Genomic DNA, 17,012 nt, shown 5'->3' on the forward strand with positions numbered 1-17,012 from the left:
CAGGGCAAGGCAGGTCAGAAGGCCCGTGGGCCACACACACGCACAGAAGGCCCGTAGGCCACACACAGTAAGCAGGGCAAGGCAGGTCAGAAGGCCCGTAGGCCACACACACACAGAAGGCCCGTAGGCCACACACAGTAAGCAGGGCAAGGCAGGTCAGAAGGCCCGTAGGCCACACACACACAGAAGGCCCGTAGGCCACACACAGTAAGCAGGGCAAGGCAGGTCAGAAGGCCCGTAGGCCACACACACACACAGAAGGCCCGTAGGCCACACACAGTAAGCAGGGCAAGGCAAGTCAGAAGGCCTGTAGGCCACACACACACACACACACAGAAGGCCCGTAGGCCACACACAGTAAGCAGGGCAGGCTAGAGCAGGGAGCCCAGGCGAGCTCGATGCCGAAGCACTGAGGGAACTGTCAGGCAGGGTTATAAGGGACAGCCCAGAACATAGAGAGGAGAAGGGAGATGGACTGGGCCTGTCAGGAGATCCAGCTCTAGAGGGACCCCTGGTGGTGAGGCGGTTGCACAGCAGCCATAGCCGTAACAGCTGGGCAGACTGGATGGGTCGTTTGGTCTTCTTCTGCCGTTATTTCTATGCTTCTATGTTTCTATAAATATGAAATTTCAGATCTGTTAGTACAAATTTGTAAACTATCATTACAATCATTCATTGTACCTGAAGATTGGAGGGTGGCTAATGTAACCCCAATATTTAAAAAGGGTTTCAGGGGCTATCCATGAAACTACAGACCAGTTAGCCTGACTTCAGTGCCAGGAAATATAGTGGAAATTATTCTAAAGATCAAAATCACAGAAAATATAGAAAGGCATAGTTTAATGGAACAAAGTCAGCATGGCTTTACCCAAGGCAAGTCTTGCCTCACAAATCTGTTTCACTTATTTGAAGGGTTAATAAACATGTAGATAAAGGTGAACCAGTAGATGTAGTATAATAGGATTTTCAGAAGGCGTTTGACAAAGTTCCTCATGAGAGGCTTCTAAGAGAAGTAAAAAGTCATGTGATAGGTGGAGATGTACATTCGTGGATTACAAACTGGTTAAAAGACAGGAAACAGAGAGTAGGATTAAATGGACAATTTTCTCAGTTGAAGGGTGTGGGCAGTGGAGTGCCTCAAGGATCTGTATTGGGAACCGTGCTTTTCAATATATTTATAAATGATCTGGAAAGGAAGATGACGAGTGAGGTAATTCAATTTGCAGATGATACAAAATTATTCAGTGTAATTAAATCACAAGCGGATTGTGATAAATTGCAAGAGGACCTTGTAAGACTGGAAAATTGGGCATATACCATATGAATGTCAGATGAAATGTCAGATGAAATTTAATGTGGATAAGTGCAAGGTGATGCATATAAGGAAAAATAACTCATGCTATACCCAGGAAAGAGATTTAGGCATCATAAAATCATTGGCTCAGTGTATTGCAGCAGTCAAAAAAGCAAACAGAATGTTAGGAATTATTAGTGAGGTAATAGTGAATAAAATGGAAAATGTCATAATGCCCCTGTATCGCTTTATGGTGAGACCGCACCTTGAGTACTGTGTACAGTTCTGGTCACCGCAACTTCACAAAGATATAGTTGCACTGGGGAAGGTACAGAGAAGGATGACCAAAATGATAAAGTGGATGGAACAGCTTCCCTAACAGGAAAGGCTAAAGAGGTTAGGGCTATTCAGCTTGGAGAAGAGACGGCCGAGGGGGAATATGATAGAGGTGTTTAAAATCATGAGAAGTCTAGAACGGGTAGAAGTAAATCGGTTATTTACACTTTAGGATAATAGAAGGGCTAGAGGGCACTCTATGAAGTTAGCAAGTACCACATTTAAAACTAATTGGAGAAAATTCTTTTTCACTCAATGCACAATTAAGCTCTGGGATTTGTTGCTAGAGGATGTGGTTAATGGAGTTAGTGTAGCTAGGTTTAAAAAAGGTTTGGATAAGTTCTTGGAGGAGTCCATTAACTTCTATTAATCAAGTTGACTTAGGGAATGGCCTTTGCTACTACTGGCATCAGTAGCAAGGGATCTTCTTATTGTTTGGGTACTTGCCAAGTTCTTGTAGCCTGGTTTGGCCACTATTGGAAACAGGATTCTGGGCTAGATGGACCCTTGGTCTGGCCCAGTATGGCAATTTCTTATGTTCTTATGTTCTAATAGTGCAGTTGAACTAGTGAATATACCTCCAGACTGTTTCTGAATATAGACCTCTTCGTAAATAGATCAAAAAGATAGTGCATATACTCTTCAGCAACCAAATGTGGCTAAAGGTATGCAGATTTTTCTTCATTGGATGGAAGGAAAGGCTTTAGATTTTATATACAATTGTGCATATATTGAACAATGTAAAATTGGTGAGTGAAAATCCATGCATAAGCGTGGATCTTTGATACACCTTTTAACTGAAATTGTTTAGTAACCTGGGATCCTTCCCTGGTGGAATATTTGAGTATATCCTTGTTTTCTTTGCTCTTTTAAGGTCTGATTCTATCAAAACTGGTTGATGCTGTAATTGTAATATTCCAAATCCTGAGAATTTCTACATATATTTGAGATTCAGTTTCCTTGCTACTGTGGCACAGAAAATAGGATCTTCTCACATTCTTATTTATAATTCTTACAGGATATCATGGATTGGGCTAACTGATGGATCTGTAGGTGTCTCTGCAATCTGAAGGAGGCTGAAGACCTTTACATAATGGCCCTTGTTCTTCCATAGATTTACTCCAAGCATTTTCCCAGCTTATCTAGAAATCTGGAGTAGACAAGGTCTTCTGGTGGAGATGATTGTTCTGGAAGCTCCAAAGGGGGTTGGAGGGTAGTCTAGTCAAACTGTCTTTAGAGCTTGGAGGTGAGGGAACATTAACCCAGGGCCACAATGATGAAGAAGGTGACTGAGGAGGAAATCCTAGTTGCTTTGGAAGGGTTTATTCTAGTACACACCACCTGACTAGCTGGACTCCGCTGTAATGGCCCAATTTTAAAGGGCCACACGTGCAAATTTCGGAGGTTACACATGTGGCTGGGCCTTGCGCAAGCTGCGCACATTTTACAATGGGCCTGGCCACGTGCATAACCCCATTATTTGCCAAAGTGCCGGGCCTGCTGCAAAGGGCAGCTCAGGGGATGTGGTCTGGGTAGGCTGGGGGGCAGGCCGGACAGCGCCATTAGCCGCTGTCCTAGGGAAGTTCGGGCCGGCAGCCAGCTGGCGCATGGAAGATACTTCTGCTCCAGAGGAGCAGTAAGTATTAAAATACAAAATTTGGGGCTAGGTAAGGTTAGGTTAGGGGTTGGGGAGGAAAGGAGAAAAGGTAGGAAGGATAGGGATAGGGTTAGGGAAGTTCCCTCCCAGTCCGCTCCTTAATTGGATTTTAAAATCTGACACATATGTGTGCATGGCCATCAGATTTTATAACATGCGCATGCCAGCACATGCATATTATAAAGTCAGTGCGTCCATGTGTGCATGCCAGGAACTGTGCGTAGGTCTTAGGGGGCAATTTTAAGTGAATGCTGTGAGCTAGAACTGCCTCATGGTGGTTCTGAAGGAATATCCATATGAACTGGGCATACTTGGATTGTTTCCCATGGGATTAAATTTGATATCCTTAAAAAAAGAGGTTGGAAGGAACCCGCCTTATCCTTAGCCACTAAAGAGCTAAAGAAATCCTTTATGAACTCCACTATTTGGTTGAAAGATTGATATGCCCTCTATCTTGGCATGGGTGGTGGAACATTCTCTTCTGATACTAGAACAGAATCCTGTACATTTTCTGGGCTCTTCAAAATTTAAATTGGAGGGTGATTAGAAGTAAAAGGTGCCAGAGAGTATATAGGTTCTGGTATCTCCAGAGGTAGCCCTTGTTCAATTAATTTTGCTAGTATAAATGCTCAGGTAACTGGTGGGAATAGGGAAGTCATGTCCCTTTCTGCTCCTGACAAAATTCTCAGAAGGTCAGCTATAGCTGCATTGGAAGCACTGCAGCAAGATGTGTTGGTCTGATAACCAATGTCGTTGAGTATCGATGCATTTCATATTGTGGGACTCAGCGCATTGACAGTACCAGGGCCTTCTATGTTGACAGCACCAATGCACCATGCATCAAGGGTCGATGCATTGACAGCAAGCCTTGATGTTTTTTTCACACTGGTGATTCTGTAGAGTGGCACCTCTTTTTCTTCGACACATTTGAAGATTTGGCCTGTTCTTCTCAACTCCATTCCCAGGGAGGCAGACAATGTTGCATTCTGGGAACAGGAGCGACTGCAGCTTCTAATAGGCTTACACAGTTCCTTCATTTTCCATGCCCTTAGATATCTGGCCACAATCATAATAGCTGGCCTGGTCATGAACTATTCTGCTGCAGTGGTAGCAAAGTCATGCCTGTCAGTAATGGACATTTGCCTCTTGCCCTCAATGGGCTTCAAGCAGACATCAGACGGTAGCACTGATATTTAAATAATTTATTTAAATAAATATTTAAATAAATAATTTACTGATTTAATTTTAAATTGAAGTCCCATGTGAAAAATAACTAAACTTTACCATAGTATAGGAGCAGCTGTAAAGGACAAGAGTTTACATCAAGCATGGATGTTGTTATCAAATACCATCTTAGAAGTCCAAATCAAATGTATTCCATGCATTACAAAAAGGTGGAAAGAAATCCAAATGACTGCTGGCATGGTTAAAAGGTAAGGTGAGAGAGGCTATTCTAGCCAAAAGAATACCCTTCAAAAAATGTAAAAGGGATCCAAATGAAGAAAACAGGAAACAGCATAAGCACTGGAAAGTTAGATGCAAAGTATTGATAAGGAAGGCAAAGACAGAATTTGAAAAGAAGCTTGCTGTGGAAGCAAGAACTCATAATAAAACCTTTTTCAGGTTCAATTGAAACAAAAAGTGTTCAAGGGAGTCAATTGGACCATTAGATGATCGAGGGGTAAAAGGGTTAAGGTGAAGACATGACCAAACTGGAGAAATTGAATTAATTCTTTGCTTCGGACTTTACTGAGGAAGATGTAAGGCAGATACCCATGTTAGAAGTGATATTTAAAGGTGATGACTCAGAGGAAATGAAACAAATCTCAGTAAACCTGGAAGATTTATTAGGGCAAATTGACAAACTAAAGTGTAGCAAATCAACCAGATCAGATGGTATACATCCCAGAATGCTAAAAGAACTGAAAAATGAAATTGCAAACCTACTGTTGGTAATCTGTAAACTATCCTTAAAATTAGCTATGGCACCTGAAGATTGGAGGGTGGCCAATTTAATGTTGGGTTTTAAAAAGGATTCCGAGTTGATCCGGGAAACTACAGACTGGTGAGACTGACCTCCACGCCAGGAAAAATGGTTGAAAGTATTCTAAAGAACAAAATTACTGAACATATAGGTAGGCATAGTTTAATGGTACAAAGCCAACATGGATTTAGCCAAGGGAAGTCTTACCTCATCAATTTGCTATTCTTTTTTCTAGGCATGAATAAACGTGGATAAAGATGAGCCAGTTGATATAGTGTATTTGGATTTTCAGAAAATATTTGACAAAATACATCACGAGGCACTCACAAGGAAATTAAAACGTCATGGGATAGGAGGCAATGTTCTGTTGTGGATTGAGATCTGGTTAAAAGAGAGTAGAGCTAAATGTCCAATTTTCTCTGTGGAGAAAGGTGAATAGTGGAGTATACCAGGGATCTATAATAGGACTGCTGCTTTTTAACATATTTATAAATGACCTAGATATGGAAACGACGAATGAGGTGATCACATTTGCTGATGATACAAAAGTATTCAAAGTTGTTAAATCACACCGGCACTGCTGGTCCCTGGAGCTGCGCTGCTGGTCATGGGGGCTTGACGGCTGGGACCGGCAGTTTCCCCAGCAAGAGCTGAGGAAACAAAGAAGAAGTCATAAGCATAAATGCTAAGAAGTACACATATAATGTTTGGCATCAGATGTGCACTTTGCATCAATTCATCAATCTCTCAATGTGAGCATCTTATGCCAAAAACTGTGTACATCTATAGCAGACTTGACATTTACAGGTGAGGTGAACTTACCGGCTCGCAAGGTGGCCCGGGCCTCTTCCTTCTCCTCATATATGTACAGTTCCAGCCATTCAATCAAGCATAGAGGAGGAGGGGGGGAAGGAGAATGGGAAGGGGAAAAAAGGGGGAGGAAGGGGGATCAGGAAACATTTTTTCCATTTTTATTTTTTCCTGATCTCCCCTCCCCCCCCCCTCTTTTCTCATCCCTTTCTCCTCCCCTCCCCCTCTATGCTTGGTTTATATAGTTCTCTTTACCATGTCCACATAAATTGTATACTAGTAACTGTTTCTCTATCTTTATTGCTAGCACAATAATTCCCTCCCTTCCTCCCCCCCCCTTCTTCCCTTTTTCTCTCCCCCCTTCCCCCATTTTAGTCTGTTTCTGTATTTAAGGATCATGATATCTTGATAATTATTGAACTTACTACGCTTGGTATGTTCCTCCCGTTTGCATTATACTTCTGAACTTAGTTTGTTTCCGTGTTAGCCTACTGTTCAATACTTATAAAACATTCCTGTTTTGCAGACGATAAGAGTTCATTGGTCCTCCTGTCGCAGCTGGGATGTGAAACATGGCCATGTTGGGGTTCCTTGATTAATAAGTGTTTTGTACTTCAAAAAGTCTCTTTGTTGCCTCTAATCAAATAAAATTTGGGGACTTATGTATTGAACAGTGCTTTATTAATTTTTTCAGCCACACATTTTTTCTTTGTTATAGGTCTAAAGTTAACCAGTCTTGTGTGGCCAGATAACTCCCTACTTACCTGCATATCTTTAAACTACAGGTAGTTTACACTTCCAGTGCTAGAAGAAGACAGATGCAGCACTGGATCACTGGCAGCAGGGAGGTGATGTTGCGCTTGGAGGAAGACCCTTGTCCTAGAGCAGCATAGAGCGGCTCCCTGGTCGGACCCAGGAAGTACCTGCCACCAGGAGGCGGAGCACAGGAGGAGACAGAGACTAGCTGGAGCTTCACCACTGGAAGCCCACAGTCCCCCCGGGTGGAGCCCTTGGGGACCCGGGCCACTTGGACTTAGGTGGGCCTTGCAGGGTCTCCCAGAAAGGAAGTTCAAAGGTGGGCCCACCAGGATCAAGGGTGCGTGGTCGATGTCTAGACTGGAGGCCTGAGGGATCAAGGAAGGCCAGAACAGTGTCTGCGATGACAAGGCTAGGAGCAAAGCCAGAATCAAGGAGGCATGGTCAGTACTACAGAGGTCAAGTTCCAAGGATCAGTCCAAGAGTAGTCAGCCAAAGCAGAGGTCAAGTTCCAAAGGTCAGTCCGAGAGTAGAGTAATTAGCAATAAAGCTTCTATAACAGTTCATAAAACTAAGGAAGCGTTGCAAAGCACAGAGACCAATTGGCTGGGACCAGTCTCGGATGCCTTGAAGTTTTTATGGATCCATGAAAAATCCTCGATCGGAGATGATATACCCAGGAAGAGTAAGCGGTTTTGCTCGAAGATGCATTTTTCTAGTTTGGAGTAGAGGTGGTTTTCTCTCAGGCGTTGAAGTACAGTCTTGACATGATCACGATGTGATTCTAGATCTTTCAAGAAAATTAGGATGTCGTCCAGGTATACGACTACAGTGGAATATAGGATATCTCAGAGAATTTCGTTCATAAGATGTTGAAAGTCAGCGGGGGCATTACATAGGCTGAAGAGCATCACGATGTATTCATAGTGACCATCCCTAGTACTGAATGCGGTCTTCCAAATATCTTCCGGTTGGATACGTACAAGATTGTACGCACCCCTCAGATCCAACTTGGTAAAGATCCGAGCCACTTGGAGGCGGTCAAACAGCTCGCTGATAGGGGCAACGGGGTACTGGTGTTTTCGGGTTATGGCGCTAAGATCTCTATAATCAATACAAGGATGTAGTCCTCCGTCTTTTTTCTTAATGAAGAAAAAACATGCTCCTGCATGAGAGTCAGAGGGTCTAATGAACCCTTTTTCGAGGTTTTCTTTAATATACTTGGACAGGCTAGGATTTCTGGACGAGACAATGGATAGGTTCTACCCTTGGGAGATGTTGTGCCCGGCAGAAGCTCTATAGGGAAATTCAGCTTGCACAATGGAGGTAATGTGTCTGCCTTTTGCTTCCAGAAAAGTCCTCAAACTCAGCATACTGGGTTGGCAACCTGGTAAGGGTGGTGGACTTTAAGACAATTACCACTGGAGATACTTGTAGACAGGTCTTCTGGCATTTGGAACCCCATTGCACCAACTGCAGGGAATGCCAATCAAATTGAGGTCCGTGGACCTGGAGCCAGGGCAGCCCCAGGATGACTGGATGTGTAGAGCGTTTCAGCACATAGAAGGACATCTCCTCCTCGAGGAGAGTGCCCATGGTGAGGCGTACAGTCACCGTTCAGTGGGTGATGAGTCCTGAAAGGTGTTCCCCTTGGATGGACACAATGTGAAGACACACCTCTAGAGGATGTAGAGGGATGTTCAGGAGCTTGACGATGTCATCCATGATGAAGCTGCCACTTGCCCCTGTGTCGACAAGGGCAGTGGTGACGAAGGTGCGAGACTCGATGCCATGGGAGAATGGAATTAGAAGTTGGGGGCTGGTGACAGTAGCACCCAAGCTCGGGACCCCTGCCGGGCTCAGGCATTGCAGTTTCCCGGTTGAACCAGGCAGGACTGCTGAAGATGTTCGGAGGCACCACAGTAAATGCAGAGACCTTCTTTCCTCCAATGAAGGCATTCGGTTGGAGACAATCGCCCATGGTTAACCTGCATAGGTTCTTCAGCAGGAGGTGGTGGTGCCGATGAAGCCTTGGATGGAGGACGTTCGGCACGCATTTAGCGTGAAGTAGGAGATTGGGAGGCCATTAATTCTAGGGACCATTGCCGGAGTCGGTGGTCGATCTTCCCGGTGAGGGAGATCAGGTCCTCTAGAGACGTGGAAGTCTCATGGATGGTGACTTTATCTTTGAGAGTGCTGGAGAGACCATCTAGGAAAATGGTTTGCAGACAATCCTCTTTCTACCTGAGCTCTGTTACATGGTTCTTGAATTTCACTGCATACTCGAAGAGGGTTTTTGACCCTTGACGGAGATGGAGGACGTTATGGCTGGCTACTGCTTGATGTCCCCGGGTCTCCGAAGGTCTGCTTGAAGACGGTGATGAACTCTGATAGCTGGGAGAGCATGGGGTCAGAGCATTCCCACAATGGAGAAGCCCATGCTAGAGCCTTTCCTTCTAAGCGGAAAGGATGAAGGTCACTTTTGTGGTCTCCTTCAGGAACAAGGAGGGTTGCAGTGCAAATTGCATGAAGCACTGATTGAGAAAGCCTCGACAGAGACGTGGATCCCTGTTGAATCAAGGAGGTGCTGGGAGAGCCAATGATGCTCTGGGTAGCAGGGAGGCTGACAGGCCTATGGGATTGGCCAGAGCTATATCTCACAACTGGGAACAAAGCTTTTCAACCGAAGAGGCCAGTGATTCCAAGGCTCATCGATGCTCCTGGACAGTTGCGGCCAAACCCGGTAGGGCCCAGGAGGCGGGAGACTCCGCCGAGTCCATGGCCTTGGCAACCTGTTGCACTTGGAGGTAGACCCTTGTCCTGGAGCAATGTAGGGCAGCTCCCTGGTCGGACCCAGGAAGCACCTGCCACCAGGAGGTGGAGCACAGGAGGAGACAGAGGCTAACTGGAGCTTCACCACTGGAAGCCCACAGTCCCCCTGGGTAGAGCCCTTGGGGACCCGGGTCACTTGGACTTAGGTGGGCCTTGTAGGGACTCCCAGAAAGGAAATTCAAAGGTGTGCCCATCAGGATCAAGGGTGCATGGTCGATGTCTAGACTGGAGGCCTGAGGCATCAAGGAAGGCCAGAACAGTGTCCACGATGACAAGGCTAGGAGCAAGGCCAGAATCAAGGAGGAGTGGTCAGTACTAGCAGAGGTCAAGTTCCAAGGATTAGTCCTATAGTAGTCAGCCAAAGCAGAGGTCAAGTTCCAAAGGTCAGTCCGAGAGTAGTCAGCCAAAGCAGAGGTCAAGTTCCAGTGATCAGACGGGGTCAAGGAAGCAGGCAGAGGTCAGTATCCGGGCAGCAATCAACGTAGTCAAGACAGGCAGAGGTCAGTACCAGAGAATCAGTCCAAGAGGTACTACCTGGGAGAATGCAGGAACAGGAAGACGCTGGAACAGGAGGACACTGGAACAAGACTGGAATAGGATGGAACAGGCGATGAGACACGGAGGCAAACTAGTACACACATAGCGTCGACCTGATTGCCAAGGCAAGGAAGTGCAGGCAGGCATGTCTTGTACTGCGTTCAATCAGGGTGCACCGCGGAGCTTGGACCCGCCCCCTGGCCCTATAAGGGACTGGGCGGTCCGCGCGCACCTAGGAGCGGGGCTGACATCACGGAGGATGCTGAGCCCCGCCGTGAGGTCTGGTGCACTTGAGGAAGGCCCGGCGATCGCCTCTGTGGGGCGCCAAGGCCTAGAGGAGCTTGCGGCTGCTGCTGGAGAGGCCGACCCGGGACCTGCAGAGGAGTTGGAGAGTTGAGCAGGCTCATGCGCGGGCCAAACCCGGACAGGGCATGCAACACCTCACTCCCAGCAAGGTGTTTTTTTTTTTTATACAGTGCTGAGATGGGAAGGTCTGGAGGGATGGGGTGAGAAGTTTGGGCAGGACTACTAACACTGTAGATGGGTGGGAAGGATTGGGAAACTGCATTCAGATCTATGTTACTGGGAATGGCGGTAGGGTAGTGTCCTGCCTACAACATGAGTATTACAAATTTAAGGAGAGGTTTGGGAGTAAGGTGTTCTTGGTCTAAGAGACCCATATACAAAATTTAGGGATCAGGAGGGGAAGAATCAAGCCATTGGCACCTTTGTTTATTTTTCTTCTTCTCCAACAATACTGCTTAGCTGGATATCTTTTAAAGATACCTGGGTAAGTATGGAGTAATCCAGCCACACAAGACCAATTATTGTTAGATCTGCTTTAAAGTAGGCCTAAGGTTATCCAACTAACCTAGCCAGATATACCCGATATTCAACCAAGCTAGCAGGATATCTCAGCCCCTTCCCAGAATGCCTCTTTTTTATCCGGCTAAATTATAACTGAATAACTAATTATCCAGCTATAAATTAGCCAGATAAGTGGCTGAATATGCCACATTTGATATTTAGACAGATAACTTTTGAGTTAATCTAAATGGCTTTTGTCATAAACAATGAATCTCATATGCCAGCTTTAAAAATGATTACTAAAGAGCAGCCTGCAAGCCTAAAGCAGATAGTAACATGAAGAGTAGTTGCCAAGTTTGCTAATGATCACTAGAGTGCACTGTTTAATAATTAGTCAGCATGAATATGCAGTAGAGGTTAAGTAATCTAGTGTGTATGCTACCATGTGTAGAGATGTTAGTGCAGCAGGAAATTCTGTATTCAGTTTTTCTCTTTAAAAACTAGAAGGCACATGCTAGTTGAAGGTGATTGTTCTTTTTTCCTCCCTTGTATTGTGTTTTGTTTTTTTTTACTGACTTTGTCATGTTTGCTGTTATGCATTGTTATTTCCAATTAAGCTTCAATAAATCTGATTATTATTTGGAAGAAAGTCATTCTCTGGCGGGCACCGTATGAAAGAATACTTCATTAAATCTCTACAAGTATACAAATTGGGAGTGCAGAAGTTTCTTTTTGTGATTCCAAGATATGCATGCTATTTCTCATTCATCTTTCATCCTCTGTCACCCAATCTCACTTCCTCCTTTCTAAAATATTAGACAAAGCTATACTTTCTTAGCTCTTTATTCCGTTCAGAATGTGCACTTCTAGATTCACTACTTTATGGTCTCACAAATACTCTCCTTATTGCCAGAAAGTTCTCACTTTCATTATTTCCTTAGCTCTATCTGTCCTTTGATACTATGGCTCATGCTGTCTTTATTTCTCTTAGTTATCCTGGGTTGCTTCATTTTTATGTAACCCCACCTAGACAGGGCACATACAATGTAAGAGGGTCTGGCAGCTGAGTGCCAGTCTCTCGATAGGGTTCAGGACAATTTGGGTTAAGCAGATAGAGTAGTGGACCTGGGCCAGGAGACCAAGCAGGAGCAAAACATCCTCAGCTTGATAGGGATCTCAGTTTTAGGTGAATCCCTTCTATAACTCTCTCTGATTGATATCTCCTCACTGCCCCCCAAAACTCACAATATCCAGAAAATAGGGACTCACTGCATAGATATATTCCAACCAGCCAAACTTTCATTTTCTGCTGTTTACCACTAGCAGTCAGAGTCTACAAAATGATTTGATCAGAGTACATAACGTTTCCACAGCTAGGCTGCAATAGTTACAAAATTACAAGAAAAGTCAATGTACCAATTCCTCATCAATTATAGTATATTAGGGATGTGCATTCGTCCTGGATCGTGAAGTCTGAAATCCGAAGGAATTTTTCCCAAAATTTCAGAAAAGGTCCGTTTGGGGTTTAATGCACAATAACAGGGTTAGTGCACAATAACTCCCCATTAGTGTGTGCTAATGGAAGGCCAAACTGAAAGGTTCGGCCGAAGCACATCCCTATAGTATATACATCTTTCCCTTTGATTAAGAGAATTGCTTACAAAATCTTTCCCCAATCTTCACTTCAATAGCTCTAAGCGCACAAAGTGGAAACAATTTCTTCTCACACCCGACATTAATTCTCCTTTCCTTAGTAGACACTAGTTTCCACAGTATATCATATTACATGTAACCTCCAACCCAGGGAACTAAAGGCAGTCCAATGAGGCCATGTAAGGGAGTGTATAGGTGACTCCCTCAATCTACCTTAAAGGACCGGGCTCAGATATCCCACCTGGTCCTCCTTAAGCTTGGGCTCCCCAAGGTATCCTGGGAGGAGGGAGGAGTCAAACCCCTGAGCATAAACCCTGAAGGCCTAGACATGTTAGACAGGCCCCTGGGAGCTGACAGAGTCCCAGCGTACTGACTGAGGACTTATTTGTAAGGTTGGCAAACTGCTTGTACTTAAAGCTTAGAGGCTGCCTGAGTTAAGGAGTCCGTTCTATTGTCTGCTGCCACTTGTGTGCCTTTAAGATCACTGTAAATAAAGAGCACTTTAAACACAGCCAGAGTTCCTGTGTGCATTCCTCTGGCTATAACCACGCCACTGACTGCACAAGTGCCACATACGTGGGATCCCTCTAAAGCAAAGCATAGAGGGAAAAAACAGTCTCTAGGGAGAACTGTGAAGAGGAACAGTTTATTTGTTGTGCTGCTTCTTAGCAGCTGAAGAAAGGGCGGGCCGAAAACAAAGCCCGAACCACATCTCTATTTAGAGGAAGTTTTTAACCCTTATTTATAATGGTCTCTTACGTTAGGTTTAGGCTGCATTTGGGATTTCATCTTGAGTTGTTTTTTCTTACTTTGATTTCCACCCTGGTGTTTTAGTTTTTTTGCTTCTCTGTGTCTTTCCTGACACTTTGGAGCAAATAGTCCTACCCTATCCCATCCACTCACAGTGCTTATCTTTTTCCAAGTAGCATTTGTTGCCACAACCTCCTGCTCAAGCATGTTAACCCATGAGCCACACATTAGTCCTCCTCTCTAGCCCTGCTTCGCTTTATTCATACTTCTTTCTCACTATCACTCTCTCAAGTGCATTCTACAAGCACCTGCCCTCTCTGTAAGACATTCACACCCAGGACTCCTACAGGCACACACCAATACAGCAAAAGAAAACCATCACGTTTAGCAAAAGTAGCCAAAAAAGTACAATTTTACTTAAAAAATAAAATGGCATTCTTTTTTTCTGCCCCTTTCTGGGGATGGGGGCATGAAGGAGGGGGCAAGAATTGGGTTGGTGATATTTGTAAATGCATAATGGTGAGGTTGTCCCCCTTCTTCTTCTGGAGGTCTCCCTTTCCTCATCCAGCTTTCAGGTCAAAGAATCAGCCTTTTCTACCAAGGCTGAAAGAAAAAATATAAGTCCTGTGCTAAGGATTCTTCACAGACAGCACAGAAAGGAACAGGTGCAAAGCACATACAAGTAAATCTGCAATAGGGATCATATCTTCCTTTCCCCACACTCCCCAAGGCAGTGGTTCTCAACCTCTCTTTCTGTCAGAACACACCTGACAGATGTTGCCTACCTGCTTGACACACTGACTCTGTCACACAAACAGAACTGACTTTTACCAACTATTGAATAATAAAACTCAAATTACAAATGTGGTGATGGAAACCCCAAAAAACCACTCTGCAAGCAAATCAAACCTGGAGAACTAGAAACAAAAATACATTTTCTCCTACACTTAGCAAAGTCCAAAGACAGAAGAAATACACATTCCCAAACTGTCATATTATAGCTCTTGCACCAGGTCCCTCCTCCTCCTCCATCATCCCTCACATTTCCCAGTTACTGTGTTTCAATCATTCCCTCATAGTCACATCCCTGCCCAGCATTCCCAACACACCACACATCCTCTTCACTGTGCTGCTTCTCTCCCCTTGTCAACTCTCCCTGCCTCCTTCCTCTCCCTTCCCTTCCTTCCCAGCTATTCCTACCCTATTTCCCCACCCCTTCCTGCTCTGCAGCCTTCACACTCCCTCTCTTCTCCACCTCTCCTTGCCCAACCTCCCCAACCTCCTTTTCCCCCACCCTCCCACCTAGTGAAGAAAGCATCAGCATCCAGGTCTACCAAGGGAAGATAAAATTGGTGTCCTATGGGTTCAGAAGAGCAGGAGTTGCCAATGACTTGCTCTGATCCGGGTAAAGGAAGACAGCCTCCCACTGGGCCTTAAAGAGGAGAAGGAAGTAAGAGAAGACTCCTGTCAGCCTGATAAAGGAGAAATCAACCAACTCCCACCCGGGCTGGTAAGGAAAGAGCAGCCTTCTGTTGGCCCTGCAGGACCTCACAACACCCCAGTGTATCCCTACACACCTGTTGAGAACCACTGTTGCAGAAGATACGAAGATGATTGCAGAAGTGGGTCGAATAAAGACAGCTTCTCTCCTCTGCTGCCATGAGTGTTGGTGATGCAGAGACAGAAGAATGCAGACTACAGGTGATGTGGAAGTGAAGAAGTACATTTGTGGTTGTTTCACATATACTGGAATTGCATGCCAGCAACGTCTGGTGCTCTGCAGCTTGTCAAATCATTTGCAGTTTTTTGTTTTTTATTTTATTGCTATATAACTGTGTAGTCTGTGGTTTATCCGGAACAGTCATAAAGTTTATTCCATGAACTATCAGATCTTGTAGTGGACCCTGTGTGAAAACACTCAATGTTAACGATGATCGGTCCTCTCCATGATAGCACAATTTCACAGGGTTACATCCTGGAATAACTACAAACAGTTAATAAGTTCTGCTTCCAACACCTGTTTGACTTTATTTGCATGCTGCTTTTTACAGGAGAAAAGAATATATACAGTTAATTTTCTGTGCTAAGCATTTTGGCTCAACATTCACAGTTCAAACTGAGAAATTCCTTGGGTGTCTTCCTCCACTTCTAGTTAACTTCTCTGAGAAAAGTACAAGAGCTTTTAAGTGTATTGATTATTCTTCACTTCCTTGGGATATTGGCATTATTCTCCTCTTTACTATAAGAGGAGTCCATTTTCCCTATTTTATTCTGTAGGAGGATCCCTTTTACTACTCACAGTTCCATTACATGTCCTGAATGGACATCACCTATAGCTGGGATCTCATATTCCTCCCAGGATCTAACAGCTTCACAGGAAGTCTGGCATTCTTTCTCTACCAATTTTCCAGGAAATTCTCTATTCCTCAGACTCAGCTTCTCTTAGCACTTGCTGACTCAACTCTTACTGATACTGAATATTGAACATCTCTCTTTACAGGTTGCTCAGAACATTCCTTGGGAGTACTATTAGTTTGGGTTTAAAATATAGAAGTTCACTAGTCTCTGGGGCATACCAGAGAAAGATTACAACTATAATAAATGGTATTGAGAAGTGTTCATTTGCTGCTTTTTTCCCTATTGAATGCTATGGTGTTAAGGTGAATAAGTATTTAAGAGAATATGCAAATGAGTAGGGATGTGCTGTTAATTGTTTTCTTTCATTTAATGTTCACTGTTTTTAATGTTTGCTAAAGTTGTAGTGCATTGAATCTATTTTATTGCATATTAAATCATGTTAACGTACGCTAAAACAATTGAGTGCATGTTAAAATGAAATGACAAAATTTTTTAAAAACAAGAACTCTGAAAAACAAACACATTTTTTTTCCGCACACCCTTACAAATGAGGTATGTGTTTGGTGTGATTTCCCCTTTCAATTCTAGATATTACTGAAATCAGCCAAGCAGCTTTACATACTGAAAAAGGGATAACGAGATTCAAGCATGGAGAAATGAAGCAGTTAATGAATTCCATGGCTTGGAGTACAGAGGATATGATTTCTTTCATCATATGCTCATTTGTCTGTAATTTGCCTTTATTGGAACAGGCCCTCTTCCTGGAGTGAATTGCAAAACGTTTCATTTACTAGCTGGCCCCGATAAGTATTCACTTTAGCCTCCTTCCCAGCCTCAAAGTGGATGCATTGACTCCACAGTGATTAGAAAGATTTGGCATTGACACTTTACTTGACCAAATCAAAAATGGAACATACAGGGGACAAATTTCATGAAGCAGCCGAGCGGCCAAGTAAACCGGTACTTTTGTATCTGTGTATCTTCAGCCAATTTTCAAAGAGATATTATTTGTGTGTATTTTTCTTCCCTGAAAGAACCTCCCCCCCCCCCCACACACACACACACACACACACACACACACACACACTTTCCTGCATTTCCTACTAACAGGCCGATACAGTACAGTGCGCTCCGACGGAGCACACTGTTAACCTGCCCTTGGACGTGCGTTTTCCCTTACCCCTTATTCAGTAAGGGGAGGAAAACGCGCGTCCAACCCGCGGCACCTAATAGCGCCC

This window comes from Rhinatrema bivittatum, chromosome 2 (genome assembly GCF_901001135.1).
Source record: "Rhinatrema bivittatum chromosome 2, aRhiBiv1.1, whole genome shotgun sequence".
In the NCBI taxonomy this organism is placed as follows: Eukaryota; Metazoa; Chordata; class Amphibia; order Gymnophiona; family Rhinatrematidae; genus Rhinatrema; species Rhinatrema bivittatum.